At 34.0% G+C, this 19,365-nt stretch overlaps 1 pseudogene; it reads left to right on the top strand.

Annotated features, from left to right (window-relative positions):
- Window positions 1–19,365, top strand: part of LOC107874280 — a 32,539-nt pseudogene that overhangs the window by 4,113 nt on the left and 9,061 nt on the right.

Here is a 19,365-nt window from a genome sequence, read left to right as displayed (position 1 = left end):
GGTGTTGGCATGCATAATCAGCAGCATAAAATCCTTCATGTCAAAATAAATGGAACAAAATATTAATCCTTTGTTTTCTACTTACTAATCAGTAAGCCATAGCACTATCGTCACAATTAAATTATTTCCAAGAGTACATTGGGAAGCTGAAGGTATTAGTTGGGGAAAAAGCAGCCAACTATATATTAAACAATAGCTTATTCATAGTGGCTACTGGTTCAGTGGATTTTGCGGGGCTAAACTGGTGCTACTTCTCAGATATAATTCGGTAGAAGATGCACGATGTAGACTCATATACCGATCTTCTAGCAGCCCATGCTTCCAACTTTGTCCAAGTTTTGTTTATTTTATTATGACTTCTCAATGCAATGTTGACCCTTAAATTGCATGGCTCGATGTTGATTTTTTGGTGGAATAGGCTTTTAAAACTTCGTTCCAATTGAGTGAGTGATTATATTCGACGATAATTTTAGTAGTTCGGTTAATTAACTATTTGAATTTTCACCTAGTTAGTGGGGGTTTTGGGATGTAGGTAACAAAAGAGTTTTAAAATGAGGTGTAGGTAACAGAAGTCTTAATAATTGAGTGGATGTGACAATTACTTTATTATGAATTAAGAAAGTTGGGTAAGTTTGAGAATAGCCCAGAAGTTTTTAAATTTATACTTGGATCCAAACGTTTACCTAATATAATGAAAAACGGAGGGAAAAAAGTGTCTTTCTCTCTCTTCTCATCCATTGTTGTTTTCTCTCTCTTAGCGATGTTTGTTGTTCATTGTTGCTACTATTTTATTCATCATCTTCTGCTTCATTATCATCATTTTCTACTTCATTATCATCTTCATCTTCTTCTTGTTGACTATTGTTGTTGTTGTTGTTGTTACCACTACTGTTGCTATTTGACCAATTTTGTACGTCAAATTTTATTTCATACATCACTTTCCACTTTGGCATTACTTAATAGGAGACTTTGGTAAGTCAAATTATGATTTTTAGTTGAATTTCTCATCTGGGTAACTGCTATTATGCTGTTTTTTCAACAATAGATAGCACGCGAACATGAATGCAACATAAGAGTCATCTGTTTAAATAGATATATTTCAATGGAAGACTCATATGTTGGATTCATGTTTATGGATCTATAGTGCCATAAAATGAATCGAACAAAAGAGTCATATGTTGCCACATATGACCTATCTATTACAACAGATTAGTTATCTGGTGCAACATTATAAATATCTGTTGCAATAGATTAGTAACCCATTGCAACAGAACTTGAACTCGATTCTAACAGACGTGTTGTCTGTTGCAATAGGGTAAATATATATTGCACAGATTATTAACCTGTTGCAATAGAACCTGAACTCAATTCCAACAGACGGTAAATATCTATTGCAACACATTAGTAACCTATTGCGATAGAACCTGGCCTTAATTCCAACAGATCATAGTCTGTTACAGCAGGTAAGTCATCTATCATAATAGGTGAATTATCTGTTGCAATATGTCACTCATCTATTTAAATCTGCTTCAAAGATGCCTTATTACTGCAACATATATCCCAACAGGTGCTTTATTTGTTGCAACAGATATATAGTCTGTTGCAACATATGATTCACCTATTACAACAGATGACTGATCTAGTGAAATCAGCTTTAGGAGCATAACATGAATCCCAATAGGTAAGTAATCTGTTGCGACTGATTACACATCTGTTGGGATTTATTTAGGGCACGATGAAATTACTATTAGCTTTTTTTTAACAAATGACTTTATTTAGGTACCACTAATAGAGGGATCAATAACAATAGGGGTGGATTGTCATGGTCAATGAATCAAGAAGAGCAATTGATATGTATGGCATTGGAAGAAGGGTGAAATACTAGAGACGATAGCTATGATACTCCAAACTGATATTCTGTATGATGATTTTGTGAACTTAATCATCAGTTGTTGTGGACTGGATTGTCAACTGGAAGAACTCGTCATCAGTTACATGCACAACTCCTTTAAAAATAAGAGGGCACTTCTTTTCAAGATAACCGATCAGGTTTAGTTGCATGCTTATCTTAGTGATTCATCCAGACCGGTGTTAAAGGTGTACGTGGTTGAAAAGACAATAGAGGATGAGAACCAGAACGTAAAAGAAGAACAACAAAAAGACATCTTTGATGATAGGTTGGATAATCTAGACATGAATATTCCAGATGATGACAAACACCTATGCCCATTGATGCGACTAATACGGTGGCCAGTTCTTCTCGATCGACACTGTCTGGCAATCTTCAAGAAGACAGGACCGACTTTTTTAAAGAAATTTCATTTAAGGACAAGAATGAACTATCTACCACTTTATTTATTTCTTGCTTGAAAAAGATTACAGAATAAAGAAGATGATTAATTTGAGCAGTGTCTTTAGCTACAAATATGCTAATCTGAACTGCAAGTTGTGGTTGAGAAAGGTGAAGTACATAAATTCTGACATATTCGTTATTCATAAACATGAAAAGTATCATAAACCAACCTTGATACTGGTTTGATTTCTTTAAATAGTTGCTTCATCTGTACAAAAGGGTAACACAAAATTAAGTGAATCAACAGATGACCAATATGATGCAACAAATTACCCATCGGTTCAATCGATGAGGCATCTATTGCAATATATGGATGACATGCTGCAACAGATGGATCACCTCTTGAAATAAATCAAACTAGCCTTGCTACTGGTTTGCTTTTTTCAATTACTCCTTCTGGTCCAACAACTGATTTATTAGTAGTACCAATTGAAGAAACTGTTGCAACACCACCACCAACAACATCAATAACGAAGAAACAACAACATATATTCCAACACCATCAATAACACAAACATCATATGTTCCAAAACGACCACCAGCCCTAACAACAACACCACCAAAGTAACAAACAAAAGACATAAAAAAACTATACTGACAATAAGTCATTTTAAGTTCTCCCAACAAATGACTTTTTTCACATATTTTAATAAAAACAATGGTTCGTTCATTCAAGACTTAAAAGTCAGCTTTCCTTCAATTTTTTAATAAATAGGAAACTGGTAATGGGTAAATCATTACTAGAAATAGATGTAAATATCTAATTTAATTGACATACAAAGAAGAAGATGAGATGAAAAGAGTAATAGTGAACCATACCTACAATATCAAAAAGCAAAGGGATCAAAACATCCAGTTCAGTTGAGCAACGATATTGATCGATTGAGATCCAAAAGGTCTTTATCCAAAAAAAGAGAGAGAAAAAAAAACAAAAGGAAAGAAAGAGAATTGAGAATAAAGAAGAGAGATAGATGAGTTGAATATTATGTTACGGCTGTAAGGGAGAGTATTCTAGATATGGATTTTAAATATTCATTAATAACTTTTGAGGGGCACGAGGAGACAGTGACATTGAAAAGACCAGATAAGACTACTCACTCGAGATATTTTTTACTACCTTAGTATTTTATCTTTTTTATCTCAGACAGAAAATACCTAAATTTTTTTAAAAAAGGATCTTAAAACATCTATGTGCAATAGATGACAATTTCTTTTGGAAAATTTTCAAAGCTCGGTCATCCGTCGCAATAGATGGCATCACCTTTTTGATAATTTACAACAGAAGAGAATATGTTGCAGTAGATAACTTAATCTATTTGATAAAATCCAACAGAAAAGACATCTGTTGCAACAGATTGAACATTTGTTTTTATGTGATTTCAATTGAATACATATGCTCAACTAATACCTTGATTGAATAATCAAGTTATAGAGGTGAGTTCTCATAGGTTCAACTACAACTTTAATTGAGTCTTTTAGCAATTCATGATGAGATGATATTGTGTTCCTCCCGACCAGAGTCATCGATCGATCACTCTGAGCTAAACTAATTCTTATTACCTCATATGTTCAACTAATATCTTAATTGATTAATCTAGGACTAGGGGTGAGTTTTCATAGGGTCAACTACAACATATGGTAGAGCCTATTTGATAGTGTACAACAGATGGGTAATATATTACGACATATGACTTAATCCATTTGATAATTTACAACAGATGGTAATTTGTCGCAATAGATGACTTAATCTGTTTGATAATTTATAAAAGATGTGTAATCTGTTGTAATAAATGACTTAATCTATTTGATAATTTACAACAAATGGTTAATCTGTTGAAAAAGGTTGAACATTTGTTTTTATACAATTTTAATTGATTTCATATATTCAACTAATACCTTAATTGATTAATCTAGGACTAGGGGTGAGTTCTTATAGGATCAACTACAACTTCAATTAAGTCATTTGGCAATTACATGATAAGATGGTATTGTGTTCCTCCCGACTAGAGTCATCGATCGATTACTCTTAGCTAAACAATTTCTTATAACATCATATGTTCAACTAATACCTTAATTGATTAATCAAGTACTAGGGGTCAATTCTTATAGGGTAAACTACAACTTCAATTGAGTTTTTGGAAATTCACAATAAGACAGTATTGCGTTCCTCCTGACCAAAGTCATCGATCGATCACTTTGAGCTGAACCAATTATTATTACCTTATATATTATTTTAATATCATAACTTATTAATCTAGGACTAGGGGTAAGTTCTAATAGGGTCAACTACTACTTCAATTGAGTGTTTTGGTAGTTCCATGATGAGAAGGTATTGCGTTCCTCCTCACTAGAATCTTGATCGATCACTCTAAGCTGAATCGATTCTTATTACCTCATATATTAAACTAATACCTTAATTGATTAATCTAGGACTAGGGGTGACTTCTCATAGGATTAACAACAACTTTAATTGAGTCTTTTGGCAATTACATAATAAGATGATATTATGTTCCTCTCGACCAGAGTCATCGATCGATCACTCTGAGCTAAACTAATTTTTATTACCTCATATGTAAGACTAATACCTTAATTGATTAATCTAGGACTAGGGGGGATTTCTTTAATTGAGTCATTTGAAAATTGTATGATGAGATGATGTTGTGTTCCTCCCGACCAGAGTTGTCGATCGATCACTCTGAGCTGCACCAATTCTTATTACCTCATACGTTAGACTAATACCTTAATTTATTAATCTAGGACTAGGGGTGAGTTCTCATAGGGTCAACTACAACAGATGGCAGCGGCTATTTATAATTTATAATAGATGGGCAATCTATTGCAACATATTACTTAATCCATTTGACAATTTACAACAGTTGGGTACTTTGTCAAAATAGATGACTTAATTTGTTTGATAATTTACAATAGATGCATAATGTATTGGCACAAATAACTTAATCTGTTTGATAATTTATAACAGATGGTTAATCTATTGCAACAGGTTGAACATTTATTTTTATACAATTTCAATTGATTTCATATGTTAGACTAATACCTTAATTTATTAATCTAGAAATAGGGATGAGTTCTCATAGGGTTAATTAAAACTTTAATTGAGTCCTTTGGAAATTGCATGATGAGATGGTATTGCATTCCTCCTGACCAGAGTCTTTGATCGATCATTCTAAACTAAACTAATTATTATTACCTCATATGTTCAACTAAAACCTTAATTGATTAATCTAGGACTAGGGGTGAGTTCTCATAGGGTCAACTACAACAGATGTCAGCGCCTATTTGATAATTTACAACAGATGGGTAATCCGTTGTAACAGATGACTTAATCTATTAGATAATTTATAATAAATAGGTAATATGTCTGTAAGACTTCACAAAATCCTAAGCTCAACTCAGTCTTTTAAGCTTGCTAAGGGGTTCCAAACTTAAAATTCTAGCTAAGTATTTAAACTTGATATTATTTTGGCCTTCGTAAGTTGGAAACTCTATTTCACAACTCTTACAACCTTAATGTATCAATCCTTAGGTGAAATCATGATCAGGAATGTCAGTAGGTGTTTCCAGACAAGTTTTTGATTTTTCAGACCTCATTTTGAACATGTTCGAGTGACCAAAATAGTGAGTCGATGCGATCTCAATGCATCACGCCATCCCTCGTGTCGATAAATAATTTTTTCCTTAGCTCAGTGCAAATTCCAGTGAATCAATGCGGACTCGATGCAACACGTTAGCCATTGTGTCGATGCCAACTATGTGGTACAACGGTCTGTGCATCGACAATTCAGTTTTCAGTCATTAAAAGTTGCATCCTTAGGGGTATTAAGGTTTTTGTCCCACACGTATCAACCCCGAAATATGAGATTAATCCCCTTTAGAGGCTAAATCCTTTCACTATTCTCAAACTTCTAAAGAACAAAAACCCTAGGTGATCTTAGTTCAAAAGCCAAAGCTCAATATTTCACCATTGTTCTTAAAGAATTTAGCAACCAAGGTATGTGAAGTGTTCATCCAAGGGTTCCTTCCACCGTTGGAGTCCAAGAAACTCTTTTAAACTTCAAGTATCTTGATTTTATGCTTTCCATGATTTGAAATAAAGTGTATTCATGATTATTGCTATAGTTGGGTTTCTATTTCATGATTTATTACAAGATTGATGCAGAATTATTTGATATGTGTGAATTCATGTTGAAACCCATGGAATTATAATTTGGAAATTGAATCATGATGCCCACATGTTGTTTAGTATTATGTGCATATACTATGCCATCCAAGTGTTTGATGAATTGCTCATGTGAATGTAATAATAAGATTATATCCTAGTAGTATGTATACTATTTTATGCCATTCAAGTGTTTGATAAAATGACTCTATAGATGCATTATGAATAATTATGCACTTTTATGCTATGGAAGATCATGCGAAGCTTTATTTTCTATGCTATCGAGTCCTGGGGGTATTTATACCCAATAATTTAGCTGTTTACCTAGAGTCAGTGTCAGTTATCGAATAATCTCAGCCATGCCATGATTAGCAGTACTCTCAATTAGTTACAGGGCTCAGAAGAACTCAGCAGACTCAGTATTAGTCCTGTCTATTTCAGTATTCATTTTAGGCCTCAGTAAACTCAGTCAGCTAAGAAAATTTAGTAGTATTCCATCAGTCAACGGAAGTTAGTAAAATTAGTAATAGTTTACTGAAGTGTAGTATGAACTAGGAAATTAGTTCAGTGTCTATTCATTTGGGAGTAGGATTTAGCACCGAGCAAATCTAGGAATGGGGACATTCCTTCCAGTAGAGGGTTTGACCCTTAGTAGCAATCCATGTATTACAAAACTACCTAGCCAGTGTAGGTTGAGATATCTCCTTGACAAATTAGGGTTCATACATCTCACACAAGTTTTACTGACAGCGAGGGTTGACGAAAGCGCTTCCTATTAGAGAGGGTTAACTCACAGCTTATCTTTACCCATGGTACTGTAATACCTCGAGACTCTAACCAATAGTGCAACCATGACTCAAGCTCATGAGAAGTAAATTATAGTGCTTTGGTTTTTTCTGATCAAGGGTGATGTATATTAAGGCCTCAAAGATGTCCTAGCCATTAGGTGAATCAAAACATTCCTTACCGATTGAATTCTTGGGAAGGATATTGCCATATTCAACTTCAAATGAATATATCTCTCATTATACTTTGAATTATTGAGATCATAACCTACTAAAATATAGATAATTGAATTATCTTTCCAACGATATAAATTTCACCCAAATCTAGTATCGAAGCAAAGAGTTATGCCCATTTTACTCCAGCAAGTCAGGCTGGAAAACTGAGTGACGATATTTTGTGATAAACTGTCACAAGTGTGACAACATGTCACCAATGTCGTTAGCCTTAGGCAGATTTTCACCCCCAGTGATGATATTTTGTGATAAGTTGTCACAAGTGTGATGACTTCTCACCAATGTCGTCAACCTTAAGCAGAAAATCATAAAATCCACCCTTTTGTGATGACATTTCGTGATGACTTGTCACGAATGTCGTTAGCTATTTTTTTCAGCAATTAAAGGACATTTTTGCAAGGGTATTTTGGCTTTTTCTCATCTTTTGGAGGCCCCTATATATATTATAATCCCCATCTAAATCCTAATTTCTTCATTCTCTCTTCCAATTCCCTTAGAAATATATCTAGGGTTTCTATTTAAGGACATTAATCTTCTAAAAATCATCCATAAATCTTCAAGATTTCTTCAAGAATCAAGTTCCTTATAGTGTGGGCTTCGAGAATCATTTATTACAAGTGCGGATAGAGTCTCAAGCACTAGAATTCATCCAATTTTAGAGATTAAGATATGTGGGGTTTTGAACAAGAGCAATTCTTTCATTCTTGTGTCCAAAGCTTTGATTTCTATCATGGATTTATACCCAAATTACTTCATCATGAGATTATGAGAACACCAAATGGAATCCAAAATTGAACCTATTACGAGGTCCCTCAAAAGATAAGGAATATGTGCTCAAAAGTTGAGCACAAATGGAACACCAATTGGATCCAAATCAACCCTTAAAGCTTAGGAATTCAAAGTCCTAATTTCTAAGAATTTATCAACAATTGAAGGAGTCTTACCATGAAATCAAAGGGAAATCACGAAATAATGGATAACCAAGCTCCCCAAATCATCTACAAGCTTTAATACCACTTTATCTCATAATTTAGGATTTTATCTCTCAAAAGAATGGATGAAGAATGAGTAAAATTGGGAAAAGAGGTCTTTTTATACCCAGACCAGGCATTCAGGTTTTGCTATCGCGACCCACAGATCACGATAGCAACATATCGGCTTGCACACGGGAACAGTGATCGCAACCTCAGCCTCGCAATTATAGAATTAGCCTACCAAGGGTATCTCTTTCATGACACCTTTGCTTGCGTTCGCGATGACACTAGATTTTTTGATTCACTAGATTTTCTAAGTTCAGAATAGACTTCGATCAGGGGTTCAGGATTTGTTAGGAACCCCATACGCACAAACAAACTATGCAACCATACAAAAATCAACATTCTAGACTCAATGAAACCATCAAAACTTTCATCTAAGGTTGTTTGGAATAAATGTGGGGCCCATACCTATAGTTTTATTTTTCACATAATCCGCCCAATAGCCTAAAATGAGTCTGGAGGCCTCGGTACCTGAACCAAAGGTTATCCTAGCCTAAAATCAATATTCCAGAGCTGATGGGGCTGTTGGAATTCTCATCCATGGTCATCTTCTAGGAGTTTTTGTTTGAGATCAAATCCTAAATAATGAAACCTCCAAAATAGGGAAATTAGCCTAAAATCCAAATTAACTGTCTGAACATCGAACCGAGAGGTTTGGCAAGTCATAAATGACTTGTAGCCATAATGGGGAGGCTCAACATAACCGAAATCCATGCAAATCAAGGAAATGACCTGGAGGGTCATTATATTATTCACTACTAATAGGACTTTCGTCCGCGAAAATTAATGGATAGAAAGATCTCAAAAGCCCAAAAGGATAAGGTACTGTGCATGCTCTGAGCATGACTACCCAGATAACCTCTACAAAGAGAGAAAATTTCTAAGAGATTTTTCCATAGGTATTCCTTTTTAAACCAGCTCTCTTACTTTACTTCCAAATAGCCAAAACTCAATATCAACCAGTAACTGGCCTTCAACTATTGCAAAAAAGGCTTATGCATGCAAATCCAAACCACAACATACTGATACCACACTGATATTAGCACAATCCAACAAAGGCTCATTGCAACCAAAGGGAAACCAAGTCATGAGTCATACAACCGACCCTAAATCTAAATATAACCTTTCCTTACCATTCCACACCTTCTATCCACTACAAACTAGGAGAAAAATTACTTGAGTCTTATCCAAGCAATCCAATGACAAAAAAACTCAACAAACTGAGGTTAGACTACTGAAAGTCCATATGACAAACATAAGAATAAGCTGATAAAGCACTATCTAGACATACAAATGGAGGTAATCAAGGGATGCAATCTATGCCAATACTATAACTAGTTCGGATAATAATCAAAACTGGAATCAAAAAGTTCAAGGCATAACTACTCATCACTAAACAATCCTCTCCAAGATGTCCCATCAATAGTAAATAAACCTATCCTGAACCCAACTCAATTATACTACTCCCACTAGGTATATCATTCTGAATTCTTAAAGAAAACTGAAGCCCGGATGTTAAAGATAAAGGAACCAATGTCGTGTCCATAGACTATTATCTGATCACCTATCACCACAATCCATCCAAACTCAAGAAGACCAAAAAGGTAACCACGAAGTGGGCTCAACCAACCTACTAAACTCAAGCTTTGCAACTCCAAGCTGAAATCTTAACACCAAGGATGAATCACTCAATCTCAACTACCCAAACCAAACCTGAAGACGGGTAGGCACTCACAGTCCAACTCTATCATAATTTCCAAATCACCACTCCAAGGTGTCAAATCCAAATTGAGCCAACAAATCCAAACTAAAGTCAAATACTCACATCAACCACATCATCTGAAATCAGACACATTTGTACTAAATTATGTCGAGCCAAAATTGAAAAATAGCTAGAGAATAAAACCATAAGAAAAATCACCGACTGAAATCACAAGGAATCAACTTCATATCCACTAGAGGCATAAACTATCAAAACATTCTCAAGAACTCCCAAGGCTACAAACCACACTAGTAAGGGAAAAAACTCTAGCAACTCATAGAAATGCAACTTTAGCCAAAAACTAATCATTTTGGCACACCATCTCGGCCAAGAATAACCATAGGCACATATCACAAAGATGAAGCACTTTACCAAGCCTCATTAGGATGAATAAACTCTGAAACAAGGATTTCCTAATCCACCCAAGTAGGACAATCATAACTTAAACAAGCCAAGAATCATCTCACTGAGGAATAAAATACCAATATCGACATCAATGTCAAGGTCAAGACCGCTATCGAGAAAAGAATCTAGTAATGCAAGATAAAGAATTTCCAATTTATCCACTCACGAAGCGATCATAGAAAAGACCACCTACCTCAACACTCTAACTATCTAACTCTACTTTAGACAAAAACCCTATCACAATAAGAAAAGAGCATCTAACTTCCACACTAATACCAAGAGCAAATCATCTTTAGGAAATGATTCCAACAAATTTAAGAGATAAATTCAGATATCTTAATATCAATATCAAAACCACTATCGAGCAATGAAATAGCCACAAGCAAAGAACGGGTCCAAAACTTATTAGTCTCAAATATGGGATACATAGAGAAGGATATCTAATGCAAAAACCTTCGTAGCCCAGGAGACAAGTCTAAGAATCCCAAATACAAGAATGGTTAATATAACTAAATTGCCTACTCTAGAATCATAATAGAACCATAGAAGGTCAATATACCTTCAACACCATACCCATTCCCGATAAATCTAGCATAGCTAACTAAGAGAAAGATGACCAACCTCACCTCAATATAGAAAATAAATCACCAAATTGGGCTATAGCTGCGCGACCCAATGAATAAGAACAACACAGAAGGGGAATTTCTAACTAGATGCTATAAGTCTAGCCATTTACTAAGAGATGATTAATTACATAAAATAATAACAGCAATAATAGCAATAATATAAACACCAATATAATGAATATGTAGTACCAAAATAAACATCAATAGAAAATACCACTAAAGGGCTATAATAAGCTAATAGGCCAAGGTAAATGGGACTCAAACCCAAATGCTACACCCATAGAGAGAAAATATCCATACAAATCTACTCCATCAACTACTAAAAGAAATAAATAATAGGGGTAGTCATATAATTGTGAATTCAATAACAAGGCACACATCAACCAATATTAACTCATTAAGTCATATTATCATCACTAGGTACAAAGCCCCAATACATATTAATGAAAAAGGTAAATATGGGAATTAGAAACACACCTATCATAGTGAAATCTATAATTATATGCCTAATGGGTCTAAGGGAGAATAAATCTGAACATGTCCAAACTTAAGCTGACCGATAAAATCATCAACTGCGGCTCTAAGCATGCTATCTCTAGCCAAAGGTGCCACAATCACTATGAGGATAATCTGAATAAGCTGAATGACTAGCAATCCCACACCAAAGAAAATCTCTAGATCAGTGACCAATTTCTCTGCAGTTATAGCAAACTCCAAAAAACCCAACCAACCTAGAAACACGACTTAAGCCCAAATGGCTGGCAAACTAATTCTTAGAGCACTATCTACTATAATGATCATCCTTCCTACAGTCATAGCCTACCTTAATAACTTTAGAATGGAAAGAAATATATGTAATTCTGTCTAAACAACCAACTCACATCTTAGGCACTTTATGGATCAATATCCCATCTTACCATAACTAAAACAAGCTCCTAGAATACTTTGAGGTGCTTCACACCTTGATCTAGAATGATCACCATGAATAACCTGAGGGTCACCGATAATCTGAATCACTACTTGCGTAGAACTGATAGGTTATAAGTGAAACTTACCTCTATTAGATGGATCCTCAATCCTGGATGAAATATAAATAATACTATACTTATGGCATAGCCTCTTTCTGCCACCTCCATATGTATCAATACATGCTCTCTCTATGGCCCTCAAATGATAAACAACTTAAGAGAAGGAAGACCCAGCTGCTATCAAGTGCTCCAACATCAAGTGGAGTGACAATGTTATACCTCTAATAATTTCATACACCATGTCTATCTCATAAGGATATAGTATCAAAATATGCATGGACCACTCTTGAAACCTAATATCATACTAAAAAACTGATAAAGAACCCTGATCAATACCAATAGACCTACTCTGGCCTGAGAACTTACTCGATAAACTGAATATCATTCTTAGTTAAGAGGTATACACAAAGAGACTTGGGATCCTTAATGCTAAACTTTAAAAGGCTAAAGTAGTCACGAGTCGTACTAGAGAATGAGTTGGCCCTAAATCCTTTGACTAATGGAGAAGAACTTCAATATCCATATCTGACTCTCTAGTCTGATGCTATGATAAAGCTCTAAAAACATGTGTTAAAGTCTTGTCCACATTCATCGACAACCTCATATTATCTTTTAGGGACAAAATAAGATTAGAGAATGTGCTTGAGGCTCATAGAAATGTGTACATACAATAAGGAGTCAAGAAATAAATTTCCTAAGAATGTCCCTATAGCCTCGAGAAGATAGGTTACAAACGTGTTTGCACCAATCCATAAGACCTGAATAAACACTTAGCTTTTGTACTAATGCATTGGTATACCTAGGCTTTAATACAAATTTGTCACAACCTAATTTCTCGGGTCATGATAGCTCCTACTATAACCCACCAATAGGAAGCCACACCCATAGTCCAGAACTACTAGTAACGAACGACCCAAAGAATGAGAGGAAGAATATAGAATAGATGAAATAAAACACGAACATACAAAAGATTATCCCAAAACCTGGTGAAATCGGTACAAGAGCTTCTAGCATAATAAAGATACAAATAAGGGACTAAATGAATATACAGATACAACCATCTCTAAATACAACATAGAGACGAGTCTAGTAGATAAAAAGGAGGAAAGTAATACCTTGAATGTTAGGAGCTCACTCTACGTCTTTGAACAATAGCTGCTCTACATGATATATATAATAATGGCAATAACCTGTACTATGATCAGTAGGATATTGAAGTGTAGTACGAGTACCAAACACATGGTACTCAATAGGTAACTACCGACTAAACTCCAATAAAAATACATATACATATAACATATACATAGAATGGAAACTACACCTAAATGTCCAATAACCACATAAGAAAGCCAATGAGATAATAAGGATAAACTACCCTATTCATGTCGAAGAAACTTATATAACAAGGCTAAGGAAGTACTAAGGCTAAAATATCCTATTTGAACTATACTCAGGAATCTCAACGCTATACCATATATCATTGTCCAGTATGCAAAACAAGGGTGAAATAAAGATATAAATGAGTATAAAAGGCTATGAAATGAATATATGATCTAAATAAATGAAAGGAAGGGTTATACAGTAACACCATAATTACGTATTTATATATATATATATATATATATATGAACAAAGCCAACTTGAGGTACATTCTAAATCATCAGTCTAGCATTTTTGTAACCTCAGAATCACAGTAGGAACCAGTGCTAGTATACTTGAGGTTTCTTAATTCATACATCTAATCTGGAGTTAATTATGCATAATAATGAAATCATAAGATAGAAGAGCCATAATTATACCTCAAATCCCGATACTAAATCATTAATCAATATATCACAAACTATCTTTAACAATGATCATAACCATAATAATACAATTACAATGACAACATGAGTAACTGGCTAGTCAAGACAACAATACCTAACCAAGCCTATCACGAACCCACACTACCACAAGCTCAGAAGGTTCAATAAACATACAATACACCTATCACGACCCGATACTACCCCTATCCATAACATGGTGCTTGGAATAACAAGTGATCCCAAGATAATCCATGCACTAGCATACTACTTGAGCAATTGATTTAAATTATATAAAAACTAAATTTACTGAGCAGAAATATGATTATGCGAGAGTATGAATAAATGTAATACTAAATAAGTTTACATTATGATAGAATAAAAGAAAGAAACTTGAAATTACCAATAATGACTATAACTATCTATGAAGCCTCTACTATACTGACTATAGATAGATGAGACATACCTCCAACTAACACTAGTCAATACATATAGATAATCAGAATACAACATATAAACTGCAATGGACTAGAGTTCCCATAATAATGGAATTCATCACCTACTAGCTGAATATTGAGAATTGTCTGATCCTGATGTGTGGACTACATTTGGTACCTAAATTATGAAGATGTAGCCACAAATGCATATATATAGTCAGTATATTAGAATATACTGAGTATATGGAGACATGCACTAAATTATGGAAATATTTAAAACATGCTTTTAAACTGAGGATATAAGTTATTTTCTAAAACATACATTTAAAATATGACTATACGTGAAAACTGGAAGTCATAGTGAGATTTATAAATCATGAAGTGAAAATAATTTTGTAAATTGGGAAGCTGTAAAAAATGAATATTGTCTGTAAATCTCATGTAAAGATGAACAAGTTGTAAAACTAAACAGAAGATCATGTATGGATACTTAGCATAAAAATATGAACAAGTAAAATTGAGAATGCACAACCAAGCATAAACATATACTAACATAATCTGAATAACTGAATGACTGATATCTAAATTACTGAATAAATGATGTCTGAATAACTGATATTTGTATACATGGCCATGCAAACCTAAACTGACATACTCTGAATACTGAACTGAGACTGTGGGAGCTGATTACAACTGGCATACCCCCAATATAAGCTATTGGGGTCCAACCTATAACCCAATTAGAAGAGTGTTAGTACCTTGCTATGGGTACCAACATATGACTGACGATGTGGATCTATAAGATTGATGTCCCGAAGGACGGGGGTGTCATTCCTAACTGATGGGGGACTCCTCATAATCTACATTGGTGCATAGGTCTATAACTTAGGGACTGCTACTAATGACTCATGCCTAACTGACAGGGGAGCCGCTATCCCTATGTTCACTCAGTGCTAAGTATTACCCCCAACTGAATGATACTTGTATTATTATTCATTTATTATGATATGGTATTATACTGATAAGTGCTCAGCATGAACATGGAAATTTGAACATAGTAATAAAATTATGGTCTGACTGACTTGTTTCTTGGGAATTGTATCATGTAAAACACATAGGTATCAGGTGTTCATAACCCATGATCATAAAAATACAATAACAATATTTAAAATAATGGTACAAAATCATAGTTCAAAGACCCAAAACATAAGATAGTTCAATAATTGAGTGAAATACATGAACTAGAACATAGGGATGAGTTAAACTTGAGAAAACAACTTATTCACATGGTTTAACTTATAACTTAAAGGTTCGACATGGAATCACTTGAATAGAACATGAGTAATTGAAATTTAAAAAATGAAATAAACTAGTTTATATGGGAACGCATGTTGACATGGCTTGAATTTAAATTACTAAGAAATACGTAGATTAAGTTCATAAGTTTCATGGATAATTTCATAAAATAGGATATTCATACTTTGAATAAAAAAGAGGGTTTTGGGGATCAATGGGTGAAAGAAACCCATTGATGAATACCCTACATACCTCAATTAGATGACTTCTTGAATGAAGCCTGAAATTGGAACTTGAATTCTTGAGGGAAGAAAGTTAAACTTTGTTCTTTGAAAGAGGAGAAGGGTTTACGTGAGTTAATCTCATGAAAAGTGGGAAAATAATGCCCTTTTAGGGCTTTAATTTGTCACTTGGGTGCTTAGGGCCAAGGGAAAATAACTAAAATGCCCCTTGGGCTGTTACTTATGGATACAGGAAATATATGCTCCACGTCGCGGAGGATAACGCAGGTCCTGAGGTCCGCATCGTGGAGCTATTTTAGACCCTTACTATTTCTTAAAATATAGTCATAACTTTTCGCTTAGGTATTGGATTAAGGCAAAATTGGTATCATTGAAAAGCTAATTAAATTATCTATAATTTGGTAGGTCTTCAGCTGCAAAATTTCAAATTTGTCAAAAGTTATACATGCTCAAAATTGTTTCTTGTAGAATCGAATATCAAAATTTGACCAAATCAAAGGCTTTTAGCTCAACTTTGCTCTAAGTGAGTCCTATGAATATTTTTTTGCCTCATAAGTACTCTTCACACTAGGATAATGATCATAAAATATATATTCAAATATAAATCATGGGATTTGAGTTTTTACACATAGAAACGACGGTTCAAAGTCTAGTCTAGAAATGTAGGGTATTACAATACCGTAAGTTATACTCATCACCCATACCTATGCAACCCTCATAAGGCCGATAGATATAGTTGTATACTGGTGATAAGGGATGCATATGCAAGAATAAATGACAAATATAATCCATAATACTAACCATTATATCATCATCAATATCATAATCATCCTCCAGACTCAAACCAGTAGATATATAATTAAACTCATAACCATCCTCCAAACTCAAACTGGTAAACATATAATCAATATCTGGACTTGGATCGGTAAATATATAATTGATATCCAAACTCAATCGGTAAACTTATATTCAATATCATCAACGTCATCAATCATTGAGATTTACCCAAAATTCATATCATCATACCATTATCCTCCTCCGTTCCATACCCGAGAGATGTATATCTAGAAATATAATAGGTACACAAACTTAAGTCGTGGCTAAAAGAGAGTAAATCTATAAATCCATTGCTCTGGGTAAAAATCGAGAATAAATCATTATAAAATCATAGAAAAGGTCAAAATCTCCCAAGACCAAAGTAAATAATTGTAATGAAATAATAGATCAAAATCTATATAGGGCAAATCTTTAAAACACCATTTCTCAATCTCTATGCATATAAGTCATCCATTTAGATGGCACCATTCCCATTATGAAGATATCCATTTTTAAAATAAAAAGTGGGACTTAATCCTCTTTTTAGTAAAGAGATTTATAAAATTATATTTTAGTTGGAATCGTACCATTTACCACACTTAGTAATAACGAATGTAGTGAATCTCTATAGGCCATTTCTAGTATTCAAACAATGAAATCATAAGTCTCAAAATGATGATAAACTAAGACCCTTTTCTATACAAGGATGGAATACTTCATAGAATATAACCAATCAACATCATGAACATGTCCTTGGGCCCAACAATAAATTCAGAAATAGCTACAATATCATGATTATGGACTTAGGCCCAACTGTATATCCGACATAATCATAACATCATAACTTGGAGAAAACCATCACAATCCACCAAGTAATATACAAAGCATTTCTAAAGATTCATTAGTCTCGACTCTAACTAATCTATTAACAATATAGGATGATAGAATACTAAAAGCATAGTAAGTATTTCACCTTATGAGGCAAATCACCTATCTAATCCTCAAACTTCAATAATGAAGAATAAGTCATGATGTTCTACCCATAATTAATCTTAACATTCTTATATACATACAGTATATAAAACACATTAACTTGTGAAGTAGAGGATATAGAGCCTAATTTGAAGCTGAAACGCAAATCCTTGAATTGTCCACAAAACATCTAGCTTTACTCCACGATCTCAAAATATTGCTATGCTATAAAAATCATAATCTCTGCATTGTTAAGAGAGAAAAAAAACCTATATTGCCATATAATAAGTTGGGTCAACTTTTAGGTCAAAAATGAGCTTACGCAATCCACTAACGGAATGCAAAATTAAAACCATCACGAGGTCCCTCAAAAGATACGGAGTGTGTGTTTAAAATTTAAGCACAAAAAAACACTAATTGTAATACCCCGAGAAATTTTTTATTGAAATTTTGTGCGTAAACGTGTTGGGTTCTATCTTTTAGAATAAATTATAAATTTTCTGTGTGGAATGTCTTAGATTATGACCCACCATTGCATAGAGTATTGAATAAGATTTCCAATTATATGTGTATCATCCAAAACGAACACCCGAGCGATGAGTTATGAACATTCCCATCAGACCATGAATAGTAGTGAACAGTAAAACGTGCAGGAAAAAGTACTGAAGCCTGGCGTATTTTTACTCCAATTTCAAATAATCATAGCTCCTTGTACATAATGATCTGGGTGATCTACTATATATCAACGACAAGCTCTGCGAGTCCTCTTTCTAATGAAATTAGTTTCATCCAATTTGTCTATTGGAGCAAAAAGTTATGGGTGATTTACTTCAGCCTATCAAAAGTAAATTTTGGGTCAACTTCAAATGATCATAACTCCTCGTACACAATGATCTGGGTGAGATACTATAATCAATAGAAATATATGAGAGTCCTCTTTCTAATTAAATTAGTTTAATCCAATTTGGATATTGGAGTAAAACGTTATGGTTGATCTACTTCAAACTATCAAAACAGTCCATCAAAGGACAGATTCGAGAATTATTTGACTTTTAGGGGAGTTTTGGTCATTCCCCCTCACCCAAAATCCGTCCAAACCCTATATTAAATTCTATTAGAAGTATTATTTGTTATATTTCATCAAATTTGCTCAAAAAAAAACCCTAAGTTCCTACATCCAACTTCAAGAACCTCCAAAGTTCACTATTAATTCTACAAATTTATCAAGATTCCAAGTTCCTAGTTCAAGAACTCCAATAACCATCATTCAAAGACACGATTAACATCTCAAAAATGAGTATCGATCTAAAGTTTATCATTCAAGGTATGTGTGGTTTTTCAACAAGAACTCTCTTTCGTTCTTGTGCCCAAAAGTAATTTTCTTTACAAAGGC

This window comes from Capsicum annuum, chromosome 6, assembly GCF_002878395.1.
Source record: "Capsicum annuum cultivar UCD-10X-F1 chromosome 6, UCD10Xv1.1, whole genome shotgun sequence".
NCBI classification, from domain to species: domain Eukaryota; kingdom Viridiplantae; phylum Streptophyta; class Magnoliopsida; order Solanales; family Solanaceae; genus Capsicum; species Capsicum annuum.
This window is presented reverse-complemented; position numbering and strand designations above follow the sequence as displayed.